The following is a 16,287-nucleotide window of genomic DNA, read 5'->3' as shown; positions in this document are numbered from 1 at the left end:
CTCGCAATTTCTATCTCATTTAGGATTTATGTTGGAGTGCAACACCTAATTCTGACAGGTTTCTATCTTTTATGACTTGCCACTTTTAACAACTACCATTACGCAGTTACTATTTTTAGCAGGTTTCCATAAATAGCAGGTTTCTATAAATAGCAGGTTTCGGGTGAAATGAAAAGGGGAATTGAGATTCGTTATTTTATAGGAGATGCGTTGTCAAGTGGAGATTTACGTTTTCATCATCGAACCTTCCCTTTCGGGAATGGGGACAAAAGTAGGTGTCTACAGTTAGCCCCCACTTTGACTGAGTCTTGAAGTAAGACGATGGTCAAAGTATTAGACGGAGTGTGTCGCACAAGCCATGGTGACCTGTTTTGGCGAGGGTCTCACGAGCCCCCGAGTGATAACATTTGACTTAAGGGTCATCACTTGAAGTGTCGACATATCCCTCACGTGTCATTGGGATTTGTCAACGGATAGTATAGAAACTTCCTCACTTTGTCATTGGAAGGATCTAAAGGTGCGCAGAAACTCCCTCACTTTGTCATTAGGAGTAGCTACAGATGTTTTCGAAATCAAAGCTATAAAGTGTAATTGGGCCTGGCCAAGCCCAATCACGAGGTAAAAATATTTTAAAAGATTCTCATTTTCAGGGCTAGCTAAACGAGAAAATCCCCTTGTTTTTATGGGACGTAAAACGAAGGAAAATCCAGCACATCGTTCTTTTTTGGAAAAAACGGAAAACCAATCTTTGGAAAAAGGGAAAGCTACTCACATCGTTCTTTTTTGGAAAAACGGAAAACCAGAAAAAGTTATCGCTGCAGCGACTAAGGACCTGCGCAGTTAGTGACGCAGACCCCGCCGGCTAAAGATTGCGAGCCTGTCCGCTAATGGTGGACACCCTGTCCGATAGAAGTGGACGAATCTATTTTTGAATTTTGAAAATAAGGACCTACGCGGTTTTGTGACGTAGACCCCGCCGGCTAAAGATGGCGAACCTGTCTGCTAAGGGTGGACACCCCGTCCGATAGAAGTGGACGAATCTATTTTGAAATTTGTTTTGTGTTTATTTTTGTAAAACGAGGACCTGCGTGGTTTGTGCCGTAGACCCCGCCGGCTGAAGATGGCGAGCCTGTTTCATTTTGAATTTTGAAAATTTCATTTTTGGAAAACTGAGGACCTGCGCGGCTAGTGACGCAGACCCCGCCCGCTGAGGGTGGGCGAACCCTGTCCGCTGAGGGTGGACGTCCCTGAATTCGTTTTTCATTTTGGAACTCGCGTGGTTCGTGACGTGATCTTTGCCAACTGAGATGGGCAAGTTTCCTATTTTTTTCATCGTGATTTCTTTTTTTTTGAGAATTTCTTTTGTTCATTCTTGCAAGAGCGAATTCTTTCGAGGGATGCTCGAATTTAGTTGTAACCTGAACGTGGATTGACAACGAGTTCAGACGGACCTTTGTCTTGCGACCGTCTGCTTTCGTGGTTTTGAGCTAGTCTTTATGGCTCGATTTTTGCCATCGCTTGGTCTTTGATCAGAGGACCATGTACAAGTGTCCGTGACTACCCTTTTCTGCGGTCGAACCTGTTCTTTTGAGATCATCCAAACATGGGACGGCGTATAGCGCAGTCCGGGAATGTGATTTCGATTGCGCAATTTTTTGTTGTAGTATACTTTCGCGAGCCCCCAAGCACTCGGGCTTTGGTGGTCATTTTTTGCATACTTCATAACGTCTTTTAATCATGTTTGGGGTCGAGCTCGTATGTGCGAGCGACCTTTCATAGTGGTGTGCTACTTTGGCGAAGTCATGGGGTGCGACTTCAGTCTTCGGGCGACAAGGTTTGATATCATTCGGTTTAGCTTGGCCCGATTTAATCCTTTGACAGACAAACATTTTTTTATTTGAGAAACCAACGACTTAACAACAATTTTTGGTGTTTCGAAGAATGACCTTGATATTTTTTGTTTTAAAAAGTTTACATATATGTTTCTTGAGACAAGTCTAAGTTTCGACCAAGTTTTACCATTCATTTTTGCTATTTGGGAGCTTAAAGGTGCTTTTGGGCTTGATCTTAATTGTACATAGGGCCTCGTGTCTAGCAACACGGTTTTAAGTCTTTTCCTGCTCCGCGTTTTGTGAAATCTGGGCCTTGGGCTGCATTTTCGGCGCCCAGCTTCGGGCGCTGAAAGTCCTTTCCTGGCGAATTTTGACTTTCGGATTTCTTAACTCCGAATGGGATCAGGATGTCATTTGATGCGTTTAGCTATATATAGAGGCTAGATACGTCCCTATTTTCCATCACTCTCAATTTCCTTCTTTCTTTGCTGTGTTTTAATTACTCCTTGCTTTCGTCATGTCGATTCCCACTTTCTCACTCCAACGGGCTGTCAGGCGTTGGCTACGGGCCCTTAATCCTACAGAAAAGGCTTTGTTGAAAGAATACCACTTAGAGGCACTTTTAGGCTTACAACAAATTAACATTGACTATAATTTTCTGCACGCAGCCCTAAGCTTTTGGGATTCCGATCATCATGTTTTTGTCTTTCGGGGCAACGAAATATGTCCTTTGCTAGATGAATTTGTTGCGATGCTTGGTTATCCTACTAATGCTACCCCTGCCACTCCTGGCACTATTGAAGAGAGTAAAACAACCATAGGGGCTTTCCTAGGACTAGATGCTAACATGCTTGCTGAAGTTGTTGTAGGTGATGAGGTTAATTTGGCAAAACTTGTAAAACACCACTTTAGGCCTAGTAAGAATATGACCGAACAGAAATTGAATATTCGAGCCCTTGTATTTTTCTTGTTGAATCATTATTTGTTGTCGAATAACAATGGTGAGTTCGGTGACATAAGGTTGATCCCCTTGATTAGCCAGATGGAAAGTTGCTATTCTATTATGCCGTTGGTTGTTGCCGAGACTTTGCTGAGTGCGGATGAGCTGAAGAAGGATGCCAAATCTGAATATTTTAAGGGAAGCCCCTTATTACTGCAGGTAATCGATTTTTTTCTTTGCGCACGTATACGTTTTATATATATTTTTTATTCGTCCTGCCTTGGGGCTGAGTTTCAGCGCCCAAGACTGGGCGCTGGAATTTTCGACGCCTGGTCCTGGGCGTTGAAACTGCGCCCCAGGAACCGTTTTCTTATTATTATATTTTTTGATCGTACCCGTTTTTTGCAGATTTGGCTCGTGGAACGGCTTAGGCTCTTGGAAACTCCTGCCGATCCTAAACATTATCGCCCTATAGCCTTGGGTAACCAAAAATATTTGCACCGAGGCCAGGACGAGGCCGAATGGGCCTCCTTTTTTACTCATGGCATCTGTTCTATTAAGTGGGTGGTACCATGGTGGGGTTTGACTACTATGACGGGGGGTTCTGATGTATCGGTTTATGTTTCTTTGTTGGGGCTATCTCATCCCACTTATATTTTCCCTTACCGAGTCATGCGTCAATACGGTTTAAGGCAGACTATCCCCTTTTCTGATACGGTACCACCTAAAGTAGCGGCCTTTTCACAAGCACGGGTTCTAGCATGGGCTAAGTATTATGTTGGGCCGTAGCTACAAATGGCTTTGTGGGTCTTTCTGAAAACTACAAGTTGTGGATGAGCTCCGATGATAAAGCTGTGAGGACCGAGGCTCAAAATGGGGAGCCGGCTGAGCTTTTGATACCTCGTATTCGTGTTAAGTATGAGGGTTCATGATTCTGCCAAACCTCGTACCCATGGTATTAAGACTGTGAAAGCTCGTCCTAATCGAAAGCGAAAGGAAGTTCCTCCCCGTTCCAGTTTCAGGCCTAAAAAGATGCCTAACATGAAGGGGCCTGTTGTTGTTAAAAGAAATGCCAGCTCTCGCGGAGATCGTCGCCGGAACAATGTATGGGTTAGGAAGGCTCAGCCGCCTGTAGAAACAGTGACTAGTCTAGTTGATGATAATAATCCTTCTCCTATCATTGTCTGTGCCCTTGAGGCTGAGCGGGCTATAACTGAGAATGTTTCTGAAGCCTTGGCATCTTTGGAAGTTAGTGTCCAGGAGTCGGTTCTTATGGAGATTGATATAGGGGCAGCGCAGAAGACTGTGGGGGTGGATCCTGCGAATATTGCCCTCTACAAGACTTTATTTGATGATCCGGAAGAACTAGAGTAGTGTAGTTCTTGCTAGGGTGTAGGTGCCCTTTATTTATTTCAGTTGTGTTTGTTTTTTCATTCCTTAGCACTTTGTTTTCCTTCTTATTATTTTTCAATAAAGGCGTATTTTATTTTTTCATTTTCATTTTTGTTTCTCCTTCTTTTTTATATTTTTATATGTCTAACACTTTTTGCACAATTTATGTATGTTTGTTTTTTTTTTATTGGACCGAATCCTTGGTAAGGATTGCCTACGTATCTTGTCAGAATCAGGTCGCGCGTAGTTCTAGCTAGAATAAGTTCTAGGATGCCAGATTTTAATAGAAGTCCTGAGGTGGTAGCATATTACTTAATCGGTCAAATGAGTGAAGTATTATCATTACTTTCGTCTGCCGTTTTTTGTTTGCCGTAAGTCGCGTAAAAAATGAAATTCGACTACTTTTTGTATGGCTATATTTTTTTGGTGAGCCTATTTGGATACGTGCTGTACCCCCCAAGTGTTCGCTATTTTTCCGTTATGTGCGGATAAAATGACGAGCACTTCTAAAAAAAAAAATTAGGCAGGCAGAGAGTTTCAACGCCTAGGCTGGGGCGTCAAAGATATCGGCGCCCAGCCCTGGGCGCTGAAAATGATTTGGGCGGTCGTTTTTGACGCTTTGCTTCACGTGTTCTTGCATTTATTTCCTTTTTCGTTTTAGTGCTATGCCTTTTTTACTTGTATAAAAATTGATTTTGAGGCTATTTCGGAGGTTTTTTTTTACTGTTAGCGTGAGATGCATTTTTGTCCGGATTATTTTTTTCTATCCGTGACTCGAAACGGTTTTAAAAATGGAGTTAGGGTATGGAAGATATGAAGATCTTTGTGTAGGCTTTTGAGTGGGTTGAGGTGCGTGTCGCTTTTGAAGGATATGATGGGGTTACATTTTATTAATTCCCCTTTTAAGCAACATTTGCATTTGTTTTGGATTTTGATTTCCTTTGATTTCTTTGGGTTGCATGGATTGACTTTTATGATGACACTGGTTGACTTTTTAGGTTTTGGGGATATGAATGGGATGGTGCGGTTTATTTTGTGGGTTTCGGGAATTGGTTCCCATGGCACTATTTCAAGACCGAATGGGTCTTGTTTGTTGGGCCTAGAGTGGGCCGCCTCTTTATTTTTGTATTTTGCAAGTATATTTGGTGCTCACTTAGTGTTTAGAATAAAATTTTAGGAGAAACATTACGCCTTTATTAATTGGAAAGTAAGGAAAACATACTGAAATAAACTTGACCTATATTCTAAGGGGTCTTAGGACCATCTAAAGTCTTTATCATTTTTCTACCAATCTAAAGAACTACTAGGCGCTTTTTATCAAGGTGCTCTATGTGGCTCAAGCCTTGGGTTTAGTCTCGTAAAACTTTGGTCCTTCACCGGTACTCATCTTGAATTCTATTCCTTTTGCATTGACCCACTGATATGTCTTCACCCATCCGTTCTCGATCTCTTCTAGTGTTGATGCAGGAGCGATTAACCGGGTTGGATCGAAACCTTCATCTTGTAAAGCTAGGGTAGTCATCACAGTCTCGTCCTCCATATGCCTCGATTCGTTAAACAATGTCCATAGAGCCTGATCGTCCAATATTTCAGCTGTTTTAGTCTTGGTGAGGTGGGGTGCCTCATCCAAGGTGTGGCAGTCATGGAAGATTTCAAATCCTGGTTTTAGCAAGCCATCCTGAACGAAGGGTTCAGGGAAATCACAGCATGGGTGTCCTTCTCCTTCCCGAACGAACATCCCGTTAAGGGTTCTTTGATGTGGGGGAAGGAGGGTGGTTTGTTTGGCCTTGTTAAGGCGTAGCCCAGACAGGCGGTCAGCAATATCTTCCTCCGTTGGTTCATAGCCTAAGCCAAAGGGAGTAGATTTGTTGGGTAAAGGATGGAATGTGCATTCCTTCTTCCTTATGCCCAATGGGGTTCCAGGGAAATAGCCTTGAGCTAACAGCATTCTAGGGATGACTCGGGATGCGTGCGGGTCTAGGAATGCTGGATCATAATCTTCGATGAACTGGATTGTTTCTTCCATTTGAAACCCGTAAAGGTCGTCTGCAGTTTTGGCCGTTCCAACCATAGTACAACTGACATCGAGAGGAGGGGCGCGGATTTCTAGTACTACCCCGTTATGGTTAAGTTTAACCATTTGGTGCAAGGTAGAAGCCACACCTCCTAAGTCATGGAACCAAGGTCGCCCCAAGAGGAGGTTGAAAGTGGGCTTTATGTCGATTATTTGAAACTCCGTGGTGCGTGCCACAGGCCCGGTTTGTATGGTAAGGTTGATTTTTCCCAATACAGGCCTTCGGGAGTTATCATAAGCTCGTACCCCTTGCGTGGAGGTTTGGAAGTCATCATTTCCTAGCCCCAAGCAATGGGCGGTTCGCAATGGGCAGACATTAACCGCCAAACCATTATCTACGAGCGCTAGGGGGATGTTTTGTCCTTTGCATCCAACTACTAGATAGAGGGCTTTATTGTGAGCACCCCCCTCTTTGGGCAAGTCTTTGTCAGTGAAAACTATGGCCTTTTCCCCGGCATCTCTCGTGACATGGCTAACCAATGAGTCAGGTGTGATATCTGTAGGTACTGAGATGAGGTCAAGTGAGTGAATAAGCTTTTCGCGATGTTCCTTTGAAGTACACATGAGATCCCAGATGGTAATCTCGGCCTTGGTTCTTTTTAGTTGCTTCAAGAGAGGATTTTCAATGACTTCCGCGACGGTGGTGTGCCGTCCATTCTCAAGAGTTTGTCTGACTGGGATATCGTCCATAGGAGGTGGGCGAATATCCGATTGATATATCCTTCCGGATCGGGTGAGATTGTCGACTTCGGGTTCCTGAAGGGTGGTGTCAATGAGAGCATACCCGGGCCAAGTTTCAGTAAAGAGGTCCTGGCCCGATACTTGAGATAGGTAGATATCTTCAGCATCATCATCCCACACACCGCACACTTCTCTCTCGATTCGATCCATAGGGACCACAGCGGGTGGTGCACCTTGAGGCGTAATGTACACCGTAGGGTCGAAGTTCTCATTTTCTGGTTGGTCGAGAGAGATGTGACAAGAGCCTTGTTGTTGTTGGGTTTGCCAACGTTAGGGAGAGGTATCACTTCATCCTCTATCATATCCTGGATTGTATTTTTTAGGTTCCAGCAGTTTTCGGTGTCATGCCCATTTCCTTGATGGAACTTGCAATAAGTACCTTCGACCCAATATTTTCTCTTGACAGGAGGGTCACGGGTGGGGCCTATAGGTCTCAACTTTCCTTGATTGATTAGTCTTTCAAAGGCTTGTACCAAAGTCAACCCGAGTGGGGCAAACTTTCGGTCTCGGGCCCATCTTCCAGGACTTCTTCGGGCGGGAGTCTCCTCTACGGCATGGACTTCTTGGGCTTGGGATGTATTGCCCCTGTTGTAGGTATTGCTTTTGTATGCGGTTTTACTTTGTATTGTTTTTGCGAGATCATCCTCGATCTTTATTCCCACATCATAAACTCTTTTGAAAGTGTCAAGTCCCAGGTACCTAAGGTGCTGTCTGTAGGCCGGGTCCAGGTTGTCAATGAATTTTTGGACCAATTCTGTTTCGGGAGGCCTATTGATTAGCTGGGCCGCCTGATCCCTCCATCTAACAAAGTAGGTTGTGAAACCCTCATTTTTCTTTTGGAAGAGAACTTCCAGCTCGCGCATGGTGACTTGAAAATCCATGTTTGACGAGTATTGTTTGATGAAGACATTGACAAAGTCTTCCCAAGTGGGGAAGAGCTTAGGGTCCTGGTGATAGTACCATTTGAGCGGCACAGGTTCCAAGGACAAAGGAAAGGCAGGTAAATACATGGACTTGTCCACGCCTTTCAAGTTCATGGCATTCACAAAGCTCAATAGATGATCACGGGGATTGTCCGTGGCTTTAAACTTTGGTAAGTCCGATGAACTAAACTTTTCTGGTAGTTTGCCAGGAAAAGGTTCAGGATCGAGGGAGAAGTACTTGCTCCCCATGGTTTGCTGTAGGACCATTTTTTCAATCCTCTTCTCGTTATCGAGGTCATTTTTGGCTTGTGCAGCCGCTAAGGCTTCGTTTTCCATTTTCAGTTGGCCCATGAGTTGGGTCATTTGAGCCATCTGGTCTCGCAATTCTTCGATGGACATGTTTGAGGGTGCGAATCGAGGTTGGGGAAGCGGAGATCCTTGAAATGAGGGATGATGGACCGAGCTTGGAGTCACTAAACCTGGTGTTGGCGATGTATCTTCGAGGCGCACTAACCGTTGATTTCCTGATCGGCACCAAGTGGCAGGACCAGTCCTATGCATAAGATAAGCTAAAGTTTAGGTCCCAAAGTTTCAAGTATTACTTAGTCTAGACTTCGACTCTCTCTATTGGTTTTTCACTCTTTCTTTTGTTGGTACACTTTTTAGTTCTTTCTTTTGGTCATTCTTTGGATTTTTGAAACACTTGCCCGTGTGACATTCATAATTTTTAGCATGTTCGGTTTTGGTGCCGAGCATTGTCGTCGTAGGAGGCCTAACAACGACGCAAAGAGTTATTCCTTTTTTATGAGTCGCTTTTAGAATCGAGTGCTTTTCTTACGCCCTCGTAGCAATTCTTTTTGCGAACGTTTTTTTTGTGCTACGTATTTTCCTTTTGCGCGGGCACCGAGGCTGCTTCGCCTGACCAGAAGGCCAAGCAGCAACTTCAACGCCCAGTGTAGGGCGTGAGAAATTCTAGCGCCCAGCCAGGGGCGTTGAAAATGCGTCCCTGGCTGGTTCTCGTTTTCTGTTTGCGTCTACTTTTGTTTATGCGACTTCGATTTTGCGTTCTTGCCTAATAACGTCCTTTACGCGTTGTGCAGCGTTTGTGGGATTCGTTACAGGCCATCCCGAACGTCGCTTATTTTCGTGGCGATCGTTCGGGTTTGCGGAACACGTATTTCGGTATAACTCTTTGGCAAATTGGTTTATGAATGTTTGGGCAATTTTTAAGGTCGTTGGTTTTTCTAGGATAGTTTGTCACACACAATCATATATTTCGCTACACATAACTAACATTCCATCATGAGGCAATAATAATATGTCATGTAGTTTATGATAGGCTTCTATGGGTAGTTATTTGCGCCTGGCTTGGTACCGCTTCTATCGCAGATCCAACACATGCCCCGGTCGGGGTAGTGCTTTCAATAGACGAATTTTGTCCCAGAAGGCCAACCCGCAAGTGCAAGCCAAGGGGGCATGCAGGCGAGAGGGACCTAGTGGGCGAGCGATTGGGTTTGGGACAGGTGTACTACTAGCGAAAGTGCCGAGTGGACAACATTCGAAGCGTATGCACCCCCTGGTTGGCGATGGGTATCCTTAGTCCCAACTCCCGAGATGAAACACCAAGGGAGCCAAGATTCGTTATGCGGTTCTGTCCGTTCACATTAATATGTTGATTTTCAGGTCGTCCCAACTTGATGGGGAAATAAACGCGGGGTAGGATTGTTTCACCCTTCGGCTATTTTGATTACCTACAAGCACGAGTATTTCCTTCACTTTCCCCAGTGGAGTGGCCACTGTGAGGGGGTCGAAAAAGCACGAGGCTAATGCGTGACCTCATCCCTCGTGGGTGTGACGCTTCTTTTTGTCAAATCAAGTGTAATTGCATTTCCTGTGAGTTTACACCCAATTGACTAGTAATATAGGAGTCGCCATTCAGCTTTTAACGACAATGAGAAAAACTGACAAAACCCGGTTATCGTGACATAAAGGGAGTGCAATTATGTTTGACCACGACGGCCGTAGGTTCCCTTGTGATCCCTGGTGGTGGGGATCGCTCAACGTACACCCGCAGGGTAGAGATTGAGGGTTCGGGGGACTATAACTACCGAGAGGAGTACTCGCTCTTCGATAACTCCAGAGGCAGGATATCCTTACTAGCTCAGCATAAATAATTGAAGGGACATGCGTTAACTATTTAACTAATCTGAGTTGATTTTAACAATATGCAACATATAGTACTAGATCGAGCGCGATTATCTGATTTAGATTGTTTTAAGGGACTTAGCATGATAATCCAATTTCCCAAAAATATCATATTTATTAAGCGTGATCGAACAATCAGATTTTAGTTAGTTTAACAGTTCATAAAAGGGCGAGGAAAGCAATTAAACCATGGAAAAGGGACACATTACGACGCACCCTTGAGAGGTGCGTCACGGTTCTCAGAAAACTAACCACTTTGACTTTGCTATTTCTCCTTTTATTTAACGAATCTCAAATTATGGGACGGGATACGTTCTGTTCGATTTATGGATCGATTGCGACAGAACGCGTGATCAGTTTTGCAGCGTGAGGCTTAGGCTTAGGGGTTTAGAGTCAATACTCAGAATAATAATTGTGTGTTGTGTGTTGTGTGTTGTGTGTCCTTTTCACGTCGAACTTAAGGCCCTATTTATAGAAAAGAGTTCGTGGAAAGATAGAATTGCAGAACTCTAATCCACGAGGAATTAGGAAAAAACACGTACCAGGTATTTTCAGCGCCCAGGCCTGGGCGCCGAAATAGCCCAGAACCAGGCGTTGAAAATAGGATCTGGGCTGTTTTCTCAGTCAGATTCGGATTTCTAGAATCCGGAGTATTTGAGATTTAATTGAGTCTTTTAGTGCGTATTAACCTTGTGACGGGATGCGTCTGGGCCCGTTACGAACTCTAGGCTCGTTAGGATTTTAATTAATACGTGACTCTTACTTTCGAATCATATTAGGAATAGGATTCTCTCGCAATTTCTATCTCATTTAGGATTTATGTTGGAGTGCAACACCTAATTCTGACAGGTTTCTATCTTTTATGACTTGCCACTTTTAACAACTACCATTACGGCAGTTACTATTTTTAGCAGGTTTCCATAAATAGCAGGTTTCTATAAATAGTAGGTTTCGGGTGAAATGAAAAGGGGAATTGAGATTCGTTATTTTATAGGAGATGCGTTGTCAAGTGGAGATTTACGTTTTCATCATCGAACCTTCCCATTCGGAAATGGGGACAAAAGTAGGTGTCTACAATATTTATTTAATATTAACCAATTTAGTCCTAAAACCTATTGGGTTGTAGCCTAAATGTGGCGGTAATACCCTTAATTTATTGTTTTATGCTTCCGCTATAAGTCCTAAACAGGTATGAAATTGGGGGTGTTACAAGCATCAACTGCATCACCAGGATCATCATCACCTGCAAACTCTTTCAAACCAAGTGCATTATTTGAAGAATTTCTAGAATAGGAATGAGGCAACTTAGAATTAGAGGCAATCAAAGAATAAGACACTTCTTGCATTGGACTTTTCATCACATGAGATAAGCTAAATGTCACCTTGTCATCCCCTACAGTCAAGGTTAGCTTCCCTTTCTTAGCATCAATAACTGCCCCTGCAGTATGAAGGAATGGTCTTCCTAAGATTATCGAAATCTTGTTGTCCTCTGCTATGTCAAGAACAACAAAGTCTACAGGAATATAGAATTTACCTACTCTCACGGGGACGTCTTCTAAAACACCTAAGGGGTATTTAATAGAATGGTCAGCTATTTGAAGAGTAATGGTGGTACATTTTAATTCTCCCATGTTCAACTTTTTATAAATAGAGAGGGGAATAACGGACACACTAGCACCTAAATCACATAGAGCCTTATAAATGAAAAAAGCACCTATATGACAAGGGATGGAGAAACTACCGGGGTCCTTTAATTTAGGAGGAGACTTGTTTTGTAACACAACACTACACTCCTCAGTTAGAGTCACTCTCTCTACACCATCAAGATCCCTTTTCTTAGTGATTAGTTCCTTTAAATATTTTGCATACATAGGAATATGAGATATTAAATCAGTGAAAGGAATCGTTACCTCAAGATTCTTGACCATAGCCAAGAACTTACCGAATTGTTGATCAACCTTTGTTTTCTGCATTCGGTGAGGAAATGCTAGTGTAGGTGCAAAAGGGGGAGATTCAGTAACCTTTTCCTTGCCGCTTTCCTTATTCTCCATTCCATTCTTAACACCCGGGGTTTCAACCCCTACATCCACAATCTTTCTTTCAACATATGCCTCTTCACCAGACTGATGATCACCCTTTGACTTATATTGTTGATGAGGAAATGGAAATCGAGGAACAAAAGGGCGAGAATCATCAATAACCTTCTCCTTGACTCTTTCCTTCTTTCTTCTAGCCTCCTCTCTCCCCTTTTAGAAATCGGCAAAATCAGTAGGTACCGAGGGGGCATCATATGTAGTACCACTCTCTCTAGTGTGATCTTGAGATGAAGTAGATTGCCCTGGAAGTTTGCCCGGTTGCCTTTTTGACAAAGTATCAGCGAGTTGAGCAACTTGGTTCTCCAACATTCTATTTTGATTCTTCAACTCCTTTATGCACTCATCGTGATTTTTTTGAGCGATCTCTGAGGTCTTCTGCATATTCTCTATGAGCTTATACAAATCACCCATGTTAGGATCTAGAGTAGCTTGATCTGAGGAGGTTGTTGTTGATAGCCTTGGTGCGGCAGTCTATTAAACCTCGGGGGAGAATTATTTAAGGCTCCTTGTGGAAATGGCGGCCTAGCAACATGTGGTTGAGGTGGATGGATCTGTAGTTGTGACCCTTGTTGTTGGGGTTGAGGATTTTGAACATTTTTGCTCCATATGAGAAATTTGGATGATTCCTCCAACCTGGATTGTATGAGTTGAAATATGGGTCATCATGTTGCCTCTGTTGGAAAGAATTCACTTGCTCCATTTGCGTGGTATCCTGCGGACTATAAGAACACTCATGATGAAAATGACCTTGGATGCCACATACTTCGCAGTAAGAAGTTATCACTGGAGCTACACTAGACATATCATTGATACTCATTGGGGGAGTACCAGACTGAGGAGCCTTCAAAGAATCAATCTTTAAGTTCAAGGCTGCCACTTGTGAGGACAGTAGAGAGTAGGCATCAACGTCCATCTTTCCCCTCTTTGATGTGGTTCTGGTAGTGCTATAACGATTGGCAGCTAGATTGGCAAGAAAATCATAACCTGCATCCACTTCGTTGTCAAGAAAAACACCCCCAGCAGCAGAATCAACGGTGTTCTTTGTATCATCTTGCAAACTATGGTAGAAAATCTGAACCAAGAACCATTTTTCAATGTTGTGATGCAGGCAAGACCGCTGCAATGCCTTGAATCTATCCCAGGCTTCCCTAAGTGACTCTCCAGGTTCTTGTGTGAATGTAGCCAACTTGTCTCTTATTTCAGCAGTCTTGGTGGGTGGAAAGAATTCTTCTAGAAAGGCCTGTGAAATAGCACTCCACTCTGTCTCCTTGTCATCGTTCAACCATGTTTGAGCCTTATCACGAAGGCTAAAACCAAATAACATGACTTTCAATTGGTCTTGAGTGATAAGGCTAAAACCAAATAACATGACTTTCAATTGGTCTTGAGTGATAAGGCTAAAACCAAATAACATGACTTTCAATTGGTCTTGAGTGACCCCTTGATGCTTGATAGTACCATACAGTTGGTTGAGCCTCTGCAAATGGTTGGTGGGTTCCTCCGATGGATGGCCACCATTTTGATTTTGTGAGACCATGGAGATTAGAGAGGGCTTGATCTCAAAATTGATTGCCTAAATAGTTGGCATTGCGAGCCCAGTTGGAATACTGCTCGAGGAAGGCACCCAATATGATTTCAGGGTTTAGACATCGTGGGACTCGGTGGAGTCAGTGAGTCTTGGGACCCTGGCTGCTTCTTATGTTGTTTCTTTTTTAGTTGTCGAAGAGTCTTACCAAGATCGGGATCGGGAGGAACCATGGTACCCGTTCTAGCAGACCTGGGCATAAACAATAGATAAGAAAACGCAGTGAAATTTGTCTCAATTGGAACTAAAAGTTCCAATGAGACAATGGAAACAGTTCAAATAATCAAACTAAAACTAATAGAATCTAGTCGTCTCACTGGCAACGGCGCCAAAAAACTTGATGAGTTCAAAAGTGTTACCGCAAGTGCACGACGTCTGTTGTTAGCAGATACTTAGAAAATACGGGTCGATCCCAAAGGGAGACAAGTTCTATTAGTTTTTGCCCAATTATACAAACTATTTCAATAAACGAAAGTTGAATTTGGTTTGTAAACTAATGAAACTAGAGAAATAATATAAACATTGAAGTTATAAATGAATTAAAGGTCTGGGGCATCTGTTCGGTTCACCATGCTTATACCAATACAAGAACACAAATCAATTTGACAATGAATAAACTAAGCCGAGTAATTAAAGTACATGTTAATTCTACGGTCGGGTATTAACACTTTCAATCCAACATATGCACTACGGTCGCTAGCATAATCAGAATTGTCAATTGCACCAAGCCTCTAAGAAAGTGATCTTTCAATTCTAATTCATATTAGCTAGATAATCAATCCATGATATTGGCCAATTACATGAATCAACAATTAAAACAAATTAATTGGAATTACTCAAACAATAATCTATAAATTTACAAAATTTAATGCATAACAATCATGGTATAAACATGGCTTCCCTTACTTAGCCCTAGAAAACGACTACTCGCTCATAATTTAATTAACAAACATGAAAGAAATAATAAACATGAATTCCATAATCAAATGACAAATTATTCTAAGGAACGAAAACAATAATAATGAATTAAAGCAAAAACAATAATAAAATTACCTCTAGATTGATGAATTAAAGAAAGGAAAAAGCTAAGGTTCAACGGAAAAGAGAACAAAAATGACGTGAAAATGGAATTCTAGGAAAAGTAAAACATAAGGGAAATAAAAGCATAAGGGAAATAAATTAATTCCCTTGAAGTATTTATATGCTTCCTAAATTCTAAACAAAATAGGAAATAATAATAATTACATAAGTTACGATTTAATTGAACGATCACGAAACGAACGTACATGATTCCGCGTGGAAATCAGTTGGGCGCAGAAACCAGCGGTCCCGCTGGTCGGTCGCTGGTTTTCGCGCCCAAGGAGAAGATCCGCGGGCTAGTGTTGTGCGATGTGGGCAAATCGGATAGTCGAGTCACCTTGGTTATGCCATAACTTTTGTTCTACAATGTCTATACGGACGTGTGACCTATCTTTGGAAAGCTCTTTAAGCCTACTTTCTAGCCCAATCAAAATCGTCTCGTTTCGACATGTAGAAATTGAGATATCATGAAAAGAGTGAACGCTTGTTCGTTTTGATGCTTAGAAAAATAACGTTTAGCTTCGTTGTTGACTCAAAATTATCCCTAGAGACATGTAATGATCCTCACGTCAACATCCTATCCGTTCACCATTCAAACCAACTCAGAACACTCCGAAAGCATCCAAATGACCGTAAAATCACCTGAAACATTAAAGAAAACACAAACGGGGCGTAATAGAGTATGACAACGATAACTTATGCAAATGTGACCCTAAATGCAACTAAAATGATATAAGTGCTCAATAATGCAACCTAAATGCGCCTAAAATACCCTATACAAATATGAATCATCAATATTATAAACCGCTAATTGAATTGGCGGTTTCCTTTTTACTGATCAGCTGTCTCAATTTACGGTTTGCTGGTTCGCTTCTACTACTCTAAGCTCACTCACAAACTCTCATAAAAAATTAAAACAAAGAACACCGCTCATCTCGCCCCCTCCTTGAAGAGAGAGAACATCACTCGCAGATTTCCAGAGGTAGTCACCATTTCCAATTTTTAACCCTGCAAAAACAAAAATGTACCGTCGAGCCACCACCCGCCTCCTACAATCCGCCAAATCTCAAGCGTTTTTAACGACGGCTGAAGTTTCGGCAGTCGCACAAGGCAATACATATTTTCTGGAAAATGGAAGAAAAATGCACCAAACGTGGATCCTCCCGCAACCTTATCTTCTTACATGCAGACTCGTCCTCCTACACCTCAACTATCCCTTTGGTATATTGCTTTAATGAATTACTTACTCCAAAAAATCAACACAAGTATTTCCGATTATCCATGCTTCAAATCTTCCAAACAATCAATTCAGAAACGCAAAATTTGAAGTAAAATTGCAATTTTTTTAAACCCCAAATTACAAGTGTCATAAACAAAAAAATAATCAAACACCCAGAAAAAGGATGAGATACCAAGGCA

This window comes from Spinacia oleracea, chromosome 1, assembly GCF_020520425.1.
Source record: "Spinacia oleracea cultivar Varoflay chromosome 1, BTI_SOV_V1, whole genome shotgun sequence".
NCBI lineage: Eukaryota > Viridiplantae > Streptophyta > Magnoliopsida > Caryophyllales > Amaranthaceae > Spinacia > Spinacia oleracea.
This window is presented reverse-complemented; position numbering follows the sequence as displayed.